Here is a 16733-nt window from a genome sequence, read left to right as displayed (position 1 = left end):
ATAGATGGTTCTGTTGGGTTCCCTCAGTGTTGAAATCATACTCCACTATATCAAAGGGAGAACTGATAACTAAATGTGTCCAGAATTATTTTCTAATCATGTTTCTATGAATATTTTATATAATATTGAGTTCCTAATTCTTCAACTATCAACACTCGCGGAAGTAGCAGTCAAGAGATCAGACGACGTATTGCACTGGGCAAATCTGCTGCACAGGAACTTTTTAAAGTGTTGAAGAGTAGAGATGTCAGCTTGAGGACTAGGGTGCGCCTGTCCCAGGCCATTGTGTTTTCAATAGCCTCATATGGATGTGAAAGCTGGCCAGTGAATAAGGAGGATCGTAGAAGAATTGATGCCTTTGAGTTGTGGTGTTGGAGGAGAATACTGAAAGTGCCATGGACTGCCAAAAGAACCAATAAATCTGTTTTGGAAGAAGTGCAGTCAGAGTGCTCCTTAGAGGCCAGGATGGCTAAACTTCGTCTCTCCTACTTTGGACATATTGTCCGGAGGAAACAATCGCTGGAGAAGGATGTCATGCTGGGTAGGGTGGAGGGTCAGAGAAAAAAAGGAAGAACCCCAACGAGATGGATCAGCCAGGTGGCATCATTGATGGACTCAGGTGTGGCAGCGGTAGTGAGGTTGGCCCAGGATCGAACATTGTTTTGTTCTGCTGTGCATAGGGTCGCTATGAGTCGGTTCCGACTCAATGGCACCTGACAACAACAACAGTTCTTAAATATTTTGATTTTCATTTTAATTACAAAGTAAATATTCCTTGTGCACAATTTCTGCCATTAGATCATGATCTTAATGTTTTAATTTCTTTCAAAACAGGCTAAGTTGACAAAGGAATTGTGTCTATACCCAAGAGTACTCCAGCTTCCTTCCAAATTTTTGTTTCACAAATGGAGCCACCTTGACACTGTAATGAGTATCTTTATTAAGGAGACCTGAGATAGCCACTTGAGGAGATACCTGATTGAATTACAAGTATCACTATAAGTATTACTACTTTTGTTCTGTATTAGTAACTGTGCAATATCATGATGCTGGAATCTATAACATCAGTAATTCAAATACCAGCAGTTTTATTGTCAGTAGACTATGTCTCCATAGGTACTCCCTGGGAGTCTACTTGATACTTAAAGAGGGGGACTACTAGCACCTCCAAGAATAACACCAAGTTGACTCCTTCACTTGCACCCCATAACGTCATAAGTACAATTAACTAAGAGAAAATATGGGTTGTTTATTATCTTTTTGCTTTTCTTCATGTTTTTCCCTCTTTTCCTAGCAGAAACACCCCCTTCCCTGACTTTTCCTTTAAGTTGAGGATCCTCTCCCCATCCAAGTGGAAGAACCCATAGCCCCCAATTTGTGGTATCAGCCTTTACTCCAATAAGACCTACTAAGTAAATAAAGCAATACCCAGAAATGAGGGGCTCTGTTGTAATTATTTGAAATTTCAAGACCTGGCAGGTTAATAAAAGACCCAATGCCTGATGTTACCCAACCAGTAATAAATATTTTTTTTTCTATTTCCATTTAATAAATGCCATTCCTAAACCCCAAGAGACAGGGACCTAGGGTTGGTTCCCCAATTTCTTGGCTAACTTCATTAATCAATATTGAGACAGGCTTTTCAATAAGCTTTTTCTGTTTAAACCTTTTTAAAAACAATTGTTCCCAATCATTATCACCTTGACTGCCTTCTCAGTATCATTCCAATTTTAGTATATGTGCTGCTGAAGTGAGCATGGCTTGACTAACATTTTCTAGGTGTCTGTGTTCCTGGGACTTATAGCTGAAAGACTTAGTTGTGTGTTGTAGATTAGAACTCAGAAGAAAAAGATAAGTTAGTAGGAGAAAAAACACAGAATAGAAAGTGTCTGGTGCCCAGGTCTCTTCAGTAACATCACTCTTTGAAGCAAAGGGGGAATTACTTCTCTCAGAGGTAAAGGACCTTGAGTTGGTGGCACTCACAGAGGGTAGGGTTCATTAAGCTCTGAGAAAGGAATGTGACAAAAATAAATGAGTTAAGGATGGTATAAAATGAATGAGTACAGAAAGGTATAAAAACTCCTAATGTATAGGGGAAGTCAAGGCAGTCTTTCAGGGAAGGATTTCGATGCTGTACAGATTTGTTTAATAAAGTGTATGTTGATTCCCACCTCATCTCTATTATTGGCTACAGTGGTTGGAGATTGAATTGTTTGTCTGGAGTTGTAATCCTGAGAATTTGCTTTTAATACCCTGTTTAGTGAAAAGTGGTGGCTCAGGTAGGATTTAATACCATTATGTGAGTGAGATATTTGCCTTGCAGGAATGTACTCCCTTTGCCTCTGGAATAGAAGATGTCTGTGAGCTAATCCAGCAATATGTCTTTGGTTTTTATAATTCTATTCCAGATTACACTAGATCTTCTTATTCCCATCGTGCCACAGTTAAGTAGGAGGTAGCCATATAGAAGTGATGCCTGTTTCCCAAGTTTGAGAAATTAACAGAGATGGGAAAATTGAAATAGGGGCACTGAGAAATAGGCAAAAAATTGGTTTAGTTTAGTTTAAAGTAAAATAAGTAAGTTCTTGACAATTGTAGAAAAGATTGAAGTTATCAAAGGCTTTTTTTTTTTTTTTTTTGGCTTGGATCCACAATCAATATTTATGGAAGCATCAGTCAAATAAAATGACACATTGCATTGGGCAAATTGGCTGTTAAAGACTTCTTCAAGGTGTTATAGAGTGAAGAGGTCAATTTGATGGTTTAGGTGCACCTGACCCAAGTCATTGATATTTTCAATCACTTCATATGCATGTAAAAGTTGGACAATGAATAAAGAAGTCCTTACCAGAATCAATGCATTTAAATTAAGGTATTGCCAAAGAATATTAAAAGCACCAAGGGCTTTCAGAAAAAACAAGCAAATGTGTTTTATTTTACTTTTCTATTTTTTAAAAGCTGTTAATGTGAATTGAGTGATAGTTTACATGGGAGAACATCTGCTTTACATTTATCCTATAGTATTTCATTTCATTGCAATGATTACAATCCCTTCCATGCATCATCATTCAACAACATTTGCTTCCATTCGCTCTTTGTTTTTTTTTGCTTTTTTGATGTACACTGAAACATTCAGGAATATATAACCATTCAAACAATAAAAGGGTATACCCTGCAAGCCTGCCCCCTCCCCCGGCTTCCAGCACACAACCCCTCTACCTCCTTGAATCCAGAGTCCCCAGCTGCTCTATCTCTCCAAATAATCTCTGACTCCATCTCTGGAATCACTGCTTCTCTGGATAGGGTCCCGCACTGTGCTCTTCTCCCTTGATGGTCCCAGGGTCCTCCATTCCTGGACTGCAAGATCAACCACTGTTCTCCTTTTGTTACAAAATGTCTACCTTTAAATTTGCAACATTCACAGTCAGTCCTAATAGCGATTTTTCACGATTGAACCACAAGAGTCTTATCCCCATCCCTTTTCACCAACCCTGTCCAGATAGTTTGGAAACCACTCAGTGGAGATTCTATCTTCTCCATCCCCTCTGATACTAGTCTCCTTCTTGAAAGCTTGTAAGCTAGTCACTTCATGGCTTTGGAGACCCCCAATTTTGAGTAGCCAGTGTCTAAGTTGCCCATCCCTGTCAACTCTGTATAGTGAGGGGGTGGGAATGATCCTTGCTGTAAAGATTAGTTTCTTCTTTTAAGCTACTACATCCAAGAGTATAGGTCAAGTTCATCAAATTGTTGTGGATTACACCTTTTCCCCTCATCTTTCTTCCTCTAGTTCAGTTCTGATCACCAGCCATTGAAGCTAGGTCAAATGGGTACTATAATGCAAGTATGGGTGTTCTTGTGCATCTCCCCTCACTTCATATCAGCTGGACACTTCACTCTCCACTCTAGTCCTCTGTGGCTATGTCCCTATCCCTGGGATCAGGAGTCCCCATGTCTTGCCATACTGCTGGCCAACCAGGTCTCAATCAAGGTTGGCAGGAGTCTATTTAACATGGATGGACTTAGCTTACAGCTTCATTGCTGCTTTTTACCCCACTTTCCCTTATTGGTAGACCAACAAGGTCACCAGCAAGATTACATGCCTGATCTTGTATTCCCTTTGAATTTCAGTCTTTGAAGGGAGTTTGCCCCAAGGTAACTTGATTGCTTGTATTGATAGCTCCCTGGTGAACAAGTTGCTTGTTCTTGTAGTAGTTAGACTGCTGTTACTGTTTTTTTTTTTTTTTTTTCTGCTGGTCTTTCTTTCAAGAAGTATCATCTGTTTGTATAGCTACTCTAGGCTGGTCTGCTTGTCTTTTCAAGTGGACATTTCCCACTTCAGATTATTCTGGATGGGTATCAGGATTCCACCTATGGTCTTATGCAATGCAAAGGCTCTGCAGGAAGCCTCTTTCACTGGTCAAGTTCTAGCCCCATTTTAGGTATTCCAATCAGTTATAGGCTGATTGTTATATACAAACTTTCTATGGTGATGTTTCTGGCTATTCTTTTCTCTTCCCTCAAGTGTTTATTTTACAGTAGTAGGCAAGGGAAACCAAGATTCAAAAGACAGTCAAACATCTTAACATTATTTCCCCTCTTTTACCCATTCAAACCATGCCCAGAGCCCTGTTGTTCCAAGGTTGAGCATTCATTACTAATTACCTCTGTTCCACTTAACCCATGCAAACCTACCTAAATATTCTCCCATCCACCTTCTCTTTCCATTCTCTTCTTGTGTATTGCTACCTGACAACACCCAGACAATGCTGTCTATTCCCTACCCTGTCCTCATCCTTCCCCTCCCTCCCCTTGCCCCATCCCTTACACCCTGGTAACCAAGAAAGAAATTTTTCCCCCTTCCCTTTAGTGTGGGTACTTTTTCTTAAGCTTTTACAATAATGGTCCTATGCAGTATTTCTCCTTTTGTGACTGAATAATTTCACTCAACATAATGTCCTCAAGGTTCATCCATGTTATGCAGTGGCTTGAAGCTTCCTTGTTATTCTTCAAGGTAGTATAATATTCCATTGTGTGTATGTACCAAAGTTAGTTTATCCATTCTTCCATTGATGGGCATTTAGACTGTCTAATGTAAATAGTGCTGCTATGAACATTGGTGTTTATATATCTAGTTGTGTTATGACTCATATTTCTTGTGGATAAATATGAATTAGAGGAATTTCTGGATCATAATGTATTTCTATTTCCAACCTTCTGAGGAAGCGCCATACTGTTCCCATAGTGTTTGAAACATTTTGCAATCCCACCAGCAATGTAGAAGGATGCCAGTCTCTCTGCATCCTTGCCAGCATTTATTGTCCTCTACTTTTTTGATCTTCACAGTTATTGCTGGTGTGAGATGATATCTCATTGTTGTTTTGATTTACATCTATCTAATGGCTAGTGATCATGAACATTTCTTCATAAAAACAAATGTATTTTAGAGGAAGTACAACCAGAATGTTCTTTAGAAGCTAGGATGATTAGATTCTGTCTCTCATACTTTGGACATATTATCAAGAGGAACCAGTCCCTAGAGCAAGACAATATGCTGGTAAAATGGAGGGTCAGCAAATAAGAGGAAGACCTGCAGTGAGATGGATTGACACAGTTGCAGAAACACTGGGCTTAAATGTAGCACCAATTATGAAGATGGCAGTGTTTCATTCTGTTGGATCAGCTTCACTCCATGTGATTGTTAGGAACATGCAATTTTTATAGAGAACAGAAACATGTCCCAACTAGGTGGTTTCTATATGGTATTTCTTCCCTAGGACTTTCCCTTTCACAGCCCTGTCTACTTTTCTAATCCACCATGGATATATGACTGCATACAATCCCTCTCTGTCCTTCACTTTTCCTTGATGGCTGGTAGACCTGTAGGGTACACAGAATATGGTGACAACATCAAGAATGGCTCTACATAAAAATGGTCCATTATGGTTTGAATGGATCAGAAATTACACTTCTGAAGCTCAGCCTCATCCTGTGGGTCTTAATTGTAGTGATACTAAACATTGGCATCTTTCTTATTTTACATAGTTATGATTGGTCCATTCAGCTTAAAAGTTATACTCCTTATCCATCCCAACTCTACTGAAGGGGATTGATAACTAAATTTATGGAAACCAGGATTGTTTCTATGAACATTTTAAGTATTATTATAACTTATGTTTTAAAGTCTTTTAATTATAATTTTGATTATATAACAAAGTTTTCTTGTACATATTTCTGTCAGTAAATCATGGCCTTAATATTTTAATCTCTTTTTTCAAACCAAGACAAAAATGAAACAAAATAAATGTTTCTGGAATGATATGCATTTCTGCTTGCCTCCAAGGTTCTGTTTTACAAATAAGTCTATCTTTGTAGCCTGATGAAGTGTTTATTGTGGAGATCTGGGGAAAGCCATCAAAGATGATGTCTCATGGAATCAAAAGTACCACTATAACCATTATTACTAATGTCTTATAGTGATTTGTGTATTAATGTGATGCTGGAATGGATTCTAGAAGTATTTGAAATATCAGCAGATTCATCCTTGGTCACCAAGTTTCAATGAACTTTTCAGACTAATACAAACTAAGAAAGTCTTGAAGACCTGCTTCCCTGACTAGCAAATGTAATAGAATATTGTCTGACCAACGTACCAAGGATCATGAAGAGGATGAAGCATGAAAAAGGTTTTCTTGTTATGCATAATGTTACCATGACTCAGAGCTGACTCAAAAACAATAACATCTACCGTTATTTTTGTACACTGAAGGTTTTTTAGATGCAAAATATACCAAAACAAGTTCTAAAATTCCTCGCCTCCTGATGCTGTAGGTAATTACTCAAGCTTCCAGAATTGCTGATGAAGTGCATTGAAACCATAAACTTTGAACATGTTTGTGCTACTGGAATGTAAGAGACATCCAGAGATGTTTCCCAGATTTTTGTTTATTTAAACTATCATACTTGCTTCAGAAAATTATAGAAATGATAACTCTCCATGATCACCCTATGAATATGGGCTTACCCTCATGGCATACACATTCTGAAGGATGTGAGGAAGTGATATTTAAGGAGGTACAAGACTGGTGTGGTGCTGTGGGTTAATGCACCAGACCTCAAAGCCTTTTGAACTGCAAAGTCGGTGGTTCAAGCTCACCAGCTGCTCTTGGAAACCCTATATAGGGTTGCTATGGGTTGGAACTGACTGGATGGCACTTAAAAATAGTAACAAGACTGCTAACTGTGAGGCTGGAATTTCAAGTCTACTAACTGCTTCTTGGAAACCATACACAGGATTACTGTAAGTCAGAGCAAACTCATGGTACTTAACAACAATATCAAGTCCCCTTTGGACTCTTCAAACTTAGGGCAGTGATTCTGTCTATGGTATATATGTGATATTCTGAGATGAAATTCCTGGAGGAAATCTTTTTGACAGCAAGGAATGGTCTATTAAATCTACATGCTCTAGCCTTTGTAATCTGTGGCTCAAATTTTTGGGTCATGGGAACTCCACAGGGTGCACTATGAGTCACAATTAACAGATGTTGTACATCATCCATTGTACTGGGACTCATAGCGACTCTATAAAACATACTACAAATGCCCCATGGATTTTTCTATACTGTCATCTTTATGAGAACTGATTGCAAGATATTTTCCCATGTAGCAGCTGGGTCATTTGAACCCTTGATCTTTAGGATGACTGCTGAGCACTAAGTCACTGTGACACCAAAGCTCCTTATTGGCAAGACAGATGCTTGAACCCAGTCACACATCTGTTTTTAATGATTAAACTCTTATATATTATTTTAGCTTACTATAAGAATAAATACTGTGTTGCTCCAATTTTCTTCTACTGGTCCTCTAATAATGTTCTCATTATTCACAGCTGGTTGTAAGTTCTAATACATCACTGAAGTGAATTGATTTGATCTGTGTATCCAACTGAAATTGTGTATCCACTTCTTGTTCATAATTCTTTTTCTTTGAATCTTGTAGCAATTGCTGTAATTTGTATTTATACATTTATCAGTGTAATATATGTATTTTGTATATGTACTTCTACTACAATGACAAAGGATGATATAATTATTTGTTAAATAGTTGGTTGGAATTGACAGCCCAGCTTTCAGTTACCGTTCACAGCTTTCAAGATGCCTTTTCAAGCTCTTTCAAAGTTTCTGCTTTTGCATAGTACTCCACTTCCCCTGCATCAGATGTTGCATTCCCTGTTCTTGGCACATGCTGAGTTAACCTCTTCAGTTCAGGATCCTCCTGATTCATGCCTCTGCGTCACCTTCCTCTTCTCACTGTGTGTCTCTGTAGGGAACACTGGCTTGGACATCTGTTCACCAGGCTGTTTTTCTGTATGGTATAATTTTTATTTTTTAAGTTTTTATTGTGAGGTTTACATGGGAGAACATCAGCTTTACACTCATCGTATTTGGTTTCATTGCAATGATTACAACCTCCTCCATACATCATCAAATAATCAAAGGGTACACCACACAGGCATGGCCCCCAGCTCCCAGCTGTCTCTCTCCCTGAGTCCAGTGTCCCCAGCCACTCCATCGGTCCATGTCATTGTCTCTGTCTCCATGCCTGGAGTCACTGCCTCTCTGGGTAGGATCGGACTCTCCGTTCTTCTCACTTGATGGACCCAGGCACCTCCGCTCCTGGGCTGCAAAGTCAATTACTCTCCTTTTGTCAAAAAACATTTACCCCTACATTTCCTACCTTCACAGTCAGTCCTGATGGCAATTATTCACTATTGTACCACAAGAGGCTTACCCCATTTCATTTCGCCAGCCCAGTCCCAACATATTGGAAATCATTCGGTGGTGATTCTACTTTCTCCCGCACTGTATGGAACTAGGTTCCCTCTTGAAAGCTTGTAGGAGGGTCCCAGATGCTCCACATCCTTGCCATCATTTGTCCTTGTGTGGCACTGTGGGCTAATACACCAGACTGCAAAGCCATTTGAACTGCAAGGTTGGCGATTCAAGCTCACCAGCTGCTCCTTGGAAAGCCTATATAGGATTGCTATGGGTGGGAATTGACTCGACAGCACTTCACAACTTTTTAAAATCTGCTATTATTGCTGGTGTGAGATGATATCTCATTGTTGTTTTGATTTGCATTTCTCTAATGGCTAGTGATTGTGAACATTTCTTCATATGTTTGTTGGCTGCCCGAATCTCCTCCTTGGTGAAGTGTCAGTTCATGTCCTCTGCCCATTTTTAAATTGGGTTATTTGTCTTTTTCTTATAGAAGTGTTGTAGTTTCCTATATATTTTAGAAATGAGTCCCTTGTCTGATGCATCATTACAAAAGATTTTCCCATTCTGTGGGTTCCCTTTTTACACTTTTGGTGAAATCTTTTGATGCACATAAGTTTTTCATTTTTAGTATGTCCTACTCATCTATTTTCTTTGTGTCCTTTTCAAAATGTTTGGTAGTGTGTGTATTCCTCACATTTGTCTCTATTTTTTCATTGATGACTTTCATAATTTTGAGATTCACATTTAGGTCTTTAATCCATGCAGATTTGGTTTTTTGTATAGGGCATGAAGTAAAGGTCTTGTTTCAATCATTTACATATTTTGCCAGCACCATCTGTTAAAGAGACTATCTCCTCCCCATGTAACATACCTAGGCACTTTATCGAAAATCAGCTGGCTGTATGTGGATGGGTTAATTTCTGGATTCTCATTTCTGTTCCATTGATCAATTTATATTTCATTGAACCAGTACCAGGCTGTTTTGACCACTGTAGCTGTGTAGTAGATTTTGAAATCAGGGAGTGAGAGGCTTCCAACCTTTTTCTTATTCTTGAGCAGTGCTTTGCTTATCCTGAGTCTCCTTACTTTTCATATAAAATTTGTAATTGTCTTTTCCATATCTTTGAAAAATGTCAATGGAATCTGGATTGGGATTGCATTATATGTATAAATTGTTTTGGGTAATATTGACATTTTCACGATGTTGAATCTTCCTATCCAGGAACATGGTATGTTCTTGCACTTTTGTAAGTCTCTTTTGGTTTCTTGTAGTAGTGTTTTGTAATTTTCTTTGTATGGATACTTTGTTTCTCTGGTTACGTTTATTCCTAAATATTTCATCCTTTGGGTGTGTATTGTAAAAGGTATTGCTTTCCTAAAGTCTTTTCAGTGCTGTCATTGCTACTATAGAGACATTCAACTGATTTTTGCATGTTGATCTTATACCTTGCCACTTTGCTGAATCTTCCAATAATGTCTAGTAGCTTTTTTACTGAGCCTTTTGGGTTTTCTATGTATAGGATCATTGCATCTGCAAATAGAGTTTTAATTCCTCTTTGCCAATTTGGATGCCTTTAATTTCCCTATATTGTCATATGTCTTTGGTTAATACTTCTAAGACAATATTGAATAGGAGTGGTGACAAAAGGCATCCTTGTCTGGTTCCTGTTCTCAGATAGAAGGCTTTCATTTTCTCTCCATTGAGAGTGTTGTGGGCTGTTAGTTTTGTGTATATGCTCTTGGTTATGTTGAGGAATTTCCCTTCAATTCTTACTTTGTTGAGTGCTTTTATCAGGAATGGATGTTGGATTTTGTCAAATGCCTTTTCTGCATCAATTAATATGACCATAGGGGTCTTTTCTCTTTTCTTATTTATGTGGTGGATTACATTGATTATTTTTCTAATCCTGAATCATCCTTGCATCCCTTTTATGAAACCTACTTGGTCATGATGTATTATTTTTTTCATGTGCTGCTGGATTCTCTTGGCTAGGATTTTGTTGAGAATTTTTGCATCTATGTTCATGAGGGATATTGGTCTATAATTTTCTTTCTTAGTGATGTCCTTCCTTGGTTTTGGCATGAGGGTTATGCTTACTTTATAAAAGTATTATGAAGTTTTCTGGCTTCTTCTATCTTCTGGAATAATTTGAGTAGAATTGGTGACAGCTCTTCCCTGAATGTTTGGTAGAACTCATCAGTGAAGTCATCTGGGCCTGGACTTCTTTTTTTGGAAGTTTTTTGATGACCTGCTAAATTTCTTCTTTTGTTATGTATCTGTTCAAATTTTCTACTTCACTCTGTGTATGTTTTGGTAGGTCATGTTTTCCTCAAAATGCATCCATCTCTTCTAAGTTTTCGAATTTGTTGGAGTACAACTCTTCATAGTATTCTATTATTATCCTTTTGAATTCATTAGGTTCCATTGTGACATTGCCCATGTGGTTTCTAATGCGAGTTATTTGTGTCTTCTCCCTCTTTTCTTTTGTTAGGCTTGCCAATATTTTCTCAATTGTATTAATCCTTTTCAAAGAACCAGCTTCTTGTCCTGTTGATTCTTTCTATAATTTTTTTCCCATCTCATTCATTTTTGCTCTTATCTTTATCATTGCTTTTCTTTAGGTGACTGTAGATTATCTCTGTTGGTCAGTTTCTAATTTTCTAATGTGCTAATTTTGGTTCTTTCCTCTTTTTGGATGTGCACATTTGTTGCAATACATTGTCCTCTCAGAACTGCTTTTGCTGTGTCCCCAAAATTTTAGTCTGTTGTGTTTTCATTCTCATTTGTTTTGATGAACTTTATGAATTCACATTTAATTTATTCTTTTTCCCAGTTACTATTCAGCTTCCATGTATTCAACTTTATTTCCTTAGTCTTTTTGTTGTTGATTTCTATTGTTATAGCATTGTGGTTGAAAAGATGTTCTGTAGTATTTTGATATTTGTAAATTTATGGAGTTTTGCTTTGCATCCTAACACAGGGTCAATCTGGAGAAAATTCTATGTGCCCAGGAGAAGAAAGTATATTATGGTGTTGTTGGGTTGAAGGCTCTGTACACGTCTATGAGGTCAAGTTGGTTGATTGTGCTGTTTAGTTCTTCTGTAACTTTGTTGAGTTTCTTTCTGGTTGTTCTGTCCCTTTTTGAAAGTGGCATATTAAAATCTCCCATTATAGTTGTAGATTTATCTATTTCTTTCTTCAATTATAGTAAGGTTTGATTCATATATCTTGGTGCTTTTTCATTGGGAGTGTACATATTTGTTATGATTATGTTGTCTTACTCAATTGACCCTTTGATCAAGTGCCCTTCTTTATCTCTTATGTTGGGTTTTGTCTTAAAGTTTACTTTATCAGAGATTAGAATTGCCACTCTTGCTTGATTATTGCAGTTAGTTTGGTGTATTTTTTTCTATCCTTTAACATTAAGTCTGTTTTTGCATTTGTGTGTAAGGTGTGTCTCTTGCAGGCAGCATATTAAAGGGTCTTGTTTTCTTAGCCAATTGGCCACTTTCTTTCTCTTCACTGGTGCATTTAATCCATTAACATTTAATGAATTATTGGTAGGTATGGATTAATTGCTGCCATTATATTAAATTTTTTGTAGTGCTGTTCATTCCTTTTTTCTGCATGCCTTCCTGTGCTGCATTTGTGTGTGTTTTGGGGCTATTACTTGTAGGTATCTTCTTAGTTTTCATGTTTGCTTTTCTGCTTGGAAGTACATTTTCATGGTAAGTTGTGAAGTATTAACTTTCTTTGGGGTTACCTTATAGTCTATTAACTTTTTTCTCCATTTAAGTGAATCTATTGTATCCTGTTGAATACCTGACATCCTAACCACATGGATCTCTGTTCCTATACACATCCCTCCTTTGACATTTATATTATTTTGATTTTTGGTTGACCTCCCAGCTCCTTTTAACTCGTTGTTGTTTTTTTTTGTTCTGTTCTGGAATCTGCTATCCATTGTCTGAGCTTCATGTGGTGTCAACTTGCCTGTCAATCTCTGATTATTGTCTGTTCTTGTTTGTTTCCAGTCCAAAGAACTCCCTTAAGGATGTTTTGAAGTGATGGATTGGTTTTGAAAAAAAAAAAAGTTAGCTTCTGTTTATCTTGGGATGTTTTGATTACACTATTATATTTGATTGACAGTTTTGCTGGATAGACAATTCTTGTTTGGCACGGTTGTTTTCTTTCTTTCTTTTTTTTTTTTCTTTTAAGGTTTTGTACATGTCTCCCAATTAGCTTCTTATATGTCTCCCCATTATCTTCATACCTGCATGTTTTTTGCTGAGAAGTCAGAACTTAATCTTGTTTGCTTGGCTTGTAACTGACACTTGTCTTTTTCCTGGCTGCTTTTAGGATTCTCTCCTTGTCTTTCATTTTGAAAAGCTTGATTGTTATATGTCTTGGTAAATTTATTTTGTTGTCTATCTTTCTTGGGGTATGTTTGACTTCTTGAATGTTTATCTTCTCATCTTTCAAGATGTTAGGAAAATTTTCTTCCAGAAGCTCTTCAACTATCTCCTCTGTGGACTTCTCTGATTCTTCCTGTTCCAGACTGTCAATAATTCTTAAGTTGTTCCTCTTCATCTTATCCAGCATGAATCTTAGACTCTCTTCAGATTTTTCTAAATTATTTTTTCAGCTTGCTCTTCTATATTAGCAGTATTGAGAGATTAGTCTTCAAGCTCATTAGTTCTGGCTTCCATCTCTTCTATTCTGCTACTTTTAACTTTCAGTATACTGTCCATTTCTGATATTTTATTATTAATCATCTGGACCTCTTTTTGCAGGTTTTGAATTGTTTCCAATGCTGTTCCATCTTGTTTGATTGCTCTTGTAGTATTTTCCTGACTTCTTCTTTTCCTCCACCCCTTTTTGGAGCTTTTGAATTTGCTTCCATATCATTCTTCAGAATTATTTCTCAGGAAAATCCAAAACCTGCTCTTTTGTCTGTCTCCAGCTCATTTTTCTGTTACTCTTTTCTGTTTTTGGACATGTTTTGAGATATTTTGTTGTGTTTTGTTTGGCATTTCCAGTGGTTATGTGGTTTTTTAATGCTTAAATGATGTTTGTTGTTATGTTATTAAGCTTACTGAGTGTCTCCTGGTGGATATGATCAGGAGATAGGCTTACCTTTTCACATGTAAGGCTTAGCAGCTGTTATTGGCTCTTGTCTCAATGTTGGAATATTATGGGATATGCTTGTAGCTTTACTATATGGCCACAATTGCTTTCTGTTCTTGGGTAACATAGGGAGAAAATCTTCCCATCTCCAGAAAAAAAGTGTGATCAAAAGGACCAAAAGCAGAAGCAATATAAAAGCAGAGACAAAAACCACCACCCTGAAATGAAAATAAAACTGTTGTATACTCTCCAATCGCCTTGCTACGCAGACAGTGTGTATACACCATAGAAGACTCCAGCAGTGGTGGGGTGTCTGCTAGCTCAGACTCATCCTCTAGTCACCACTGTAAAGTTGCATAGATAGATATTGAGAAATTAATGGGAGAATGGTTGTCTACTTTTATCTCTGAAGGTCAGTTATGTATCTGTGTGTGCATAGCATAATTCTTGAGATAGTTGCATCTTTTTATGTTGGACTTTTATAGATTGTTCATATGGTTTGTCTGTCAGGCCTGATGGCCTGCTTTTTTCTTGCTAGATAGGCTGCTGTATAGGGTCCTGCACAAGTCAATTTTAGTGCTGCAACCCCAAGGCTGATGTCATAAACATCTGCCAAGCTCTTTCTCTCTGTGTTATGGGAAAGCTTTGGGCTCAGCGCTGGACTTTTTTTGGTGGGTGCGCATCCACCCGCCTGAAGACGTCCTGCCTGGGTAAAGAAGATGCCACAGAGAAGAGGAGGAAAAAATGTGTTGAACACCCAACAACTTTTGCAAATGTCACCGCATCCTTTTTAGCCCTGTTTCCCTGTGAATTATATGATAGTTTATATAGATAGAACTTTAGTTTTGCATTCATTCCATCATATATCGTTTCATTGCCATGGTTCCGATCCCTTCCATGCATCATTAACTGATCAAAGGGTATACGCTACAAACCTGCCCCCTGCACTCCCCCCCACCCCCCAGTCTTCAGCACACAGTCCCTCACCCTCTCTGGATCCAAAGTCCTCAGCTGCTTCATCACTCCACGTCATTATATCTGCCTCTATCTCAGGCATTGCTGCTTCTCTGGGTAGGGTCCTGCTCTCGGCTCTTCTCCGGTGATGGTCCTAGCGGCCTCCACTCCTAGACTGGAGAATTAATCACTCCCTTCCTTGCTACAAAATGTCTACCTTTACATTTCCAACCCTCACAATCAGTCCTGATACAATTATTCACTATAGTATCACAAGTGACCCATCTGCATTTCATTTCATCAACTCTGCCTAGATAGATTGGATAGTACTCACTGGAGATTCTGCCTACCTCCATACTCCCTAGCTCTAGGTTCCCTATTGAAAGCTTGTAAGCCAGTCATTTCTTGCCTTTGTAGTCCCCCTCCACCCATTTGGGTATCCAGTGTCCAAGTTGCCCATCCCTGTCTACTCTATGTGTGGAGGGGGTGGGAATGTTTCTTGCTGTAAGGATTTGTTCCCTCTTTTGAGTCACTGCATCAGTAGGTGTAGGTCAGGTTCATCAAATTGTATCAGATCACTTTTTATTTTCTCTTCTTTCTTCTCCTGGTTGAGTTCTGGTCATCCAGTCATCCGGGCCAGGTCATGTGGGCACCATCTGCAAGTGTGGGCATTCTTGTGCACCTGCCCTCTCTTCCCATCAGCCGGTAGCTCCACTCTCCACTCGAGTCCTCCGTGGCCATGCCACTGACTCTGGGCCCAAGAGTCCCCAGGTATCCTCACACTGCTTGCCAACCAGGTCCCCATCTGGGTCCACAGAAGCCCACCAAACATTGTAGGGGTTTAGCTTGCTGCTTCATTGCTGTTTTACCCCATTTCCCCCTATCAGTGATGCATGTGGTCACCAATCAGAGTGTGTATTTCCATTGAGTCTTAGTCTTCGAAGAGGGTTTGCATTGCGGGGACCCGACCACTTGCCTTGATGTTTCCTGGGGAAGTGATTTGTTTGTTCTTGTAGTAACAGTCCATCTGCCTCTATTGTTTTGTATTTATTCTGTAGTACTTTCTTTCAATAAGTATCTTCTGTTCTTCTAGCTGCTCCAGGCTGGTCTGTGCGTCCTTTCAATTGGAAATTTCTCATCTCTGGAGATCTCAATGTGGTTCATGTTTCTACCTATAGTTTTATGTATGCAAAGGCTCTGCAGGAAGCCTTGTTCACTGGGTACGCTGTAGCCCCATTTTAAGTATTCCAATCAGTTATAGGCAGAAGACGGACTTACAAGCCTTTTATGGTGATGTTTCTGACTAGTCCTTTATCTCCCCCTCCAGTGTCTACTCTATATTATAATGCAAGGAAAACCAAGATTCAAAAACCAGCCAAACATCTTAACACCATCTCCCCTCCCCTGCAATTCCAACCATGACTCAATCCCTGTATCCCAGAGCCCTGCAGTTCCAAGGCTGTGCATATATCATCCTTTATCTCTGTCCCACTTAACCCATTCAGACATGCCCAATTGTTCTCCCATCTGCCCCATTCCTCCAATTCCCTCTCCCACCCTGTATATTGCCCCCATCCCCAGCACCCAAGCTCTCCTGTGTCCAATCCCTGCCCTGCACTCCACCCTCCCCTGTTCCCCCCACCCATCACCAACTTCCCAGCAACCAACAAAGACTTCCCCCTACCCCCTTTTGTATGGTTTCTTTTTCTTAGTCTTTTACACTAGTGGTCCTATGCAGTATTTCTTTTTTTGTGACTGACTAATTTAACTCAGCATAATGGACACAAGGTTCATCCATGTTATGCGGTGGTTTGCCACTTCTTTGTTATTCTTCAAGGTAGCATAATATTCCATTGTGTGTATGTACCACA

At 38.8% G+C, this 16733-nt stretch overlaps 1 gene segment (V, D, J or C); it reads right to left on the bottom strand.

Annotated features, from left to right (window-relative positions):
* LOC102835906 overlaps positions 1-16733 on the bottom strand; it is a 647474-nt gene that overhangs the window by 617038 nt on the left and 13703 nt on the right.

Source organism: Chrysochloris asiatica, unplaced genomic scaffold (assembly GCF_000296735.1).
Source record: "Chrysochloris asiatica unplaced genomic scaffold, ChrAsi1.0 scaffold00260, whole genome shotgun sequence".
Taxonomy (NCBI): domain Eukaryota; kingdom Metazoa; phylum Chordata; class Mammalia; order Afrosoricida; family Chrysochloridae; genus Chrysochloris; species Chrysochloris asiatica.
This window is presented reverse-complemented; position numbering and strand designations above follow the sequence as displayed.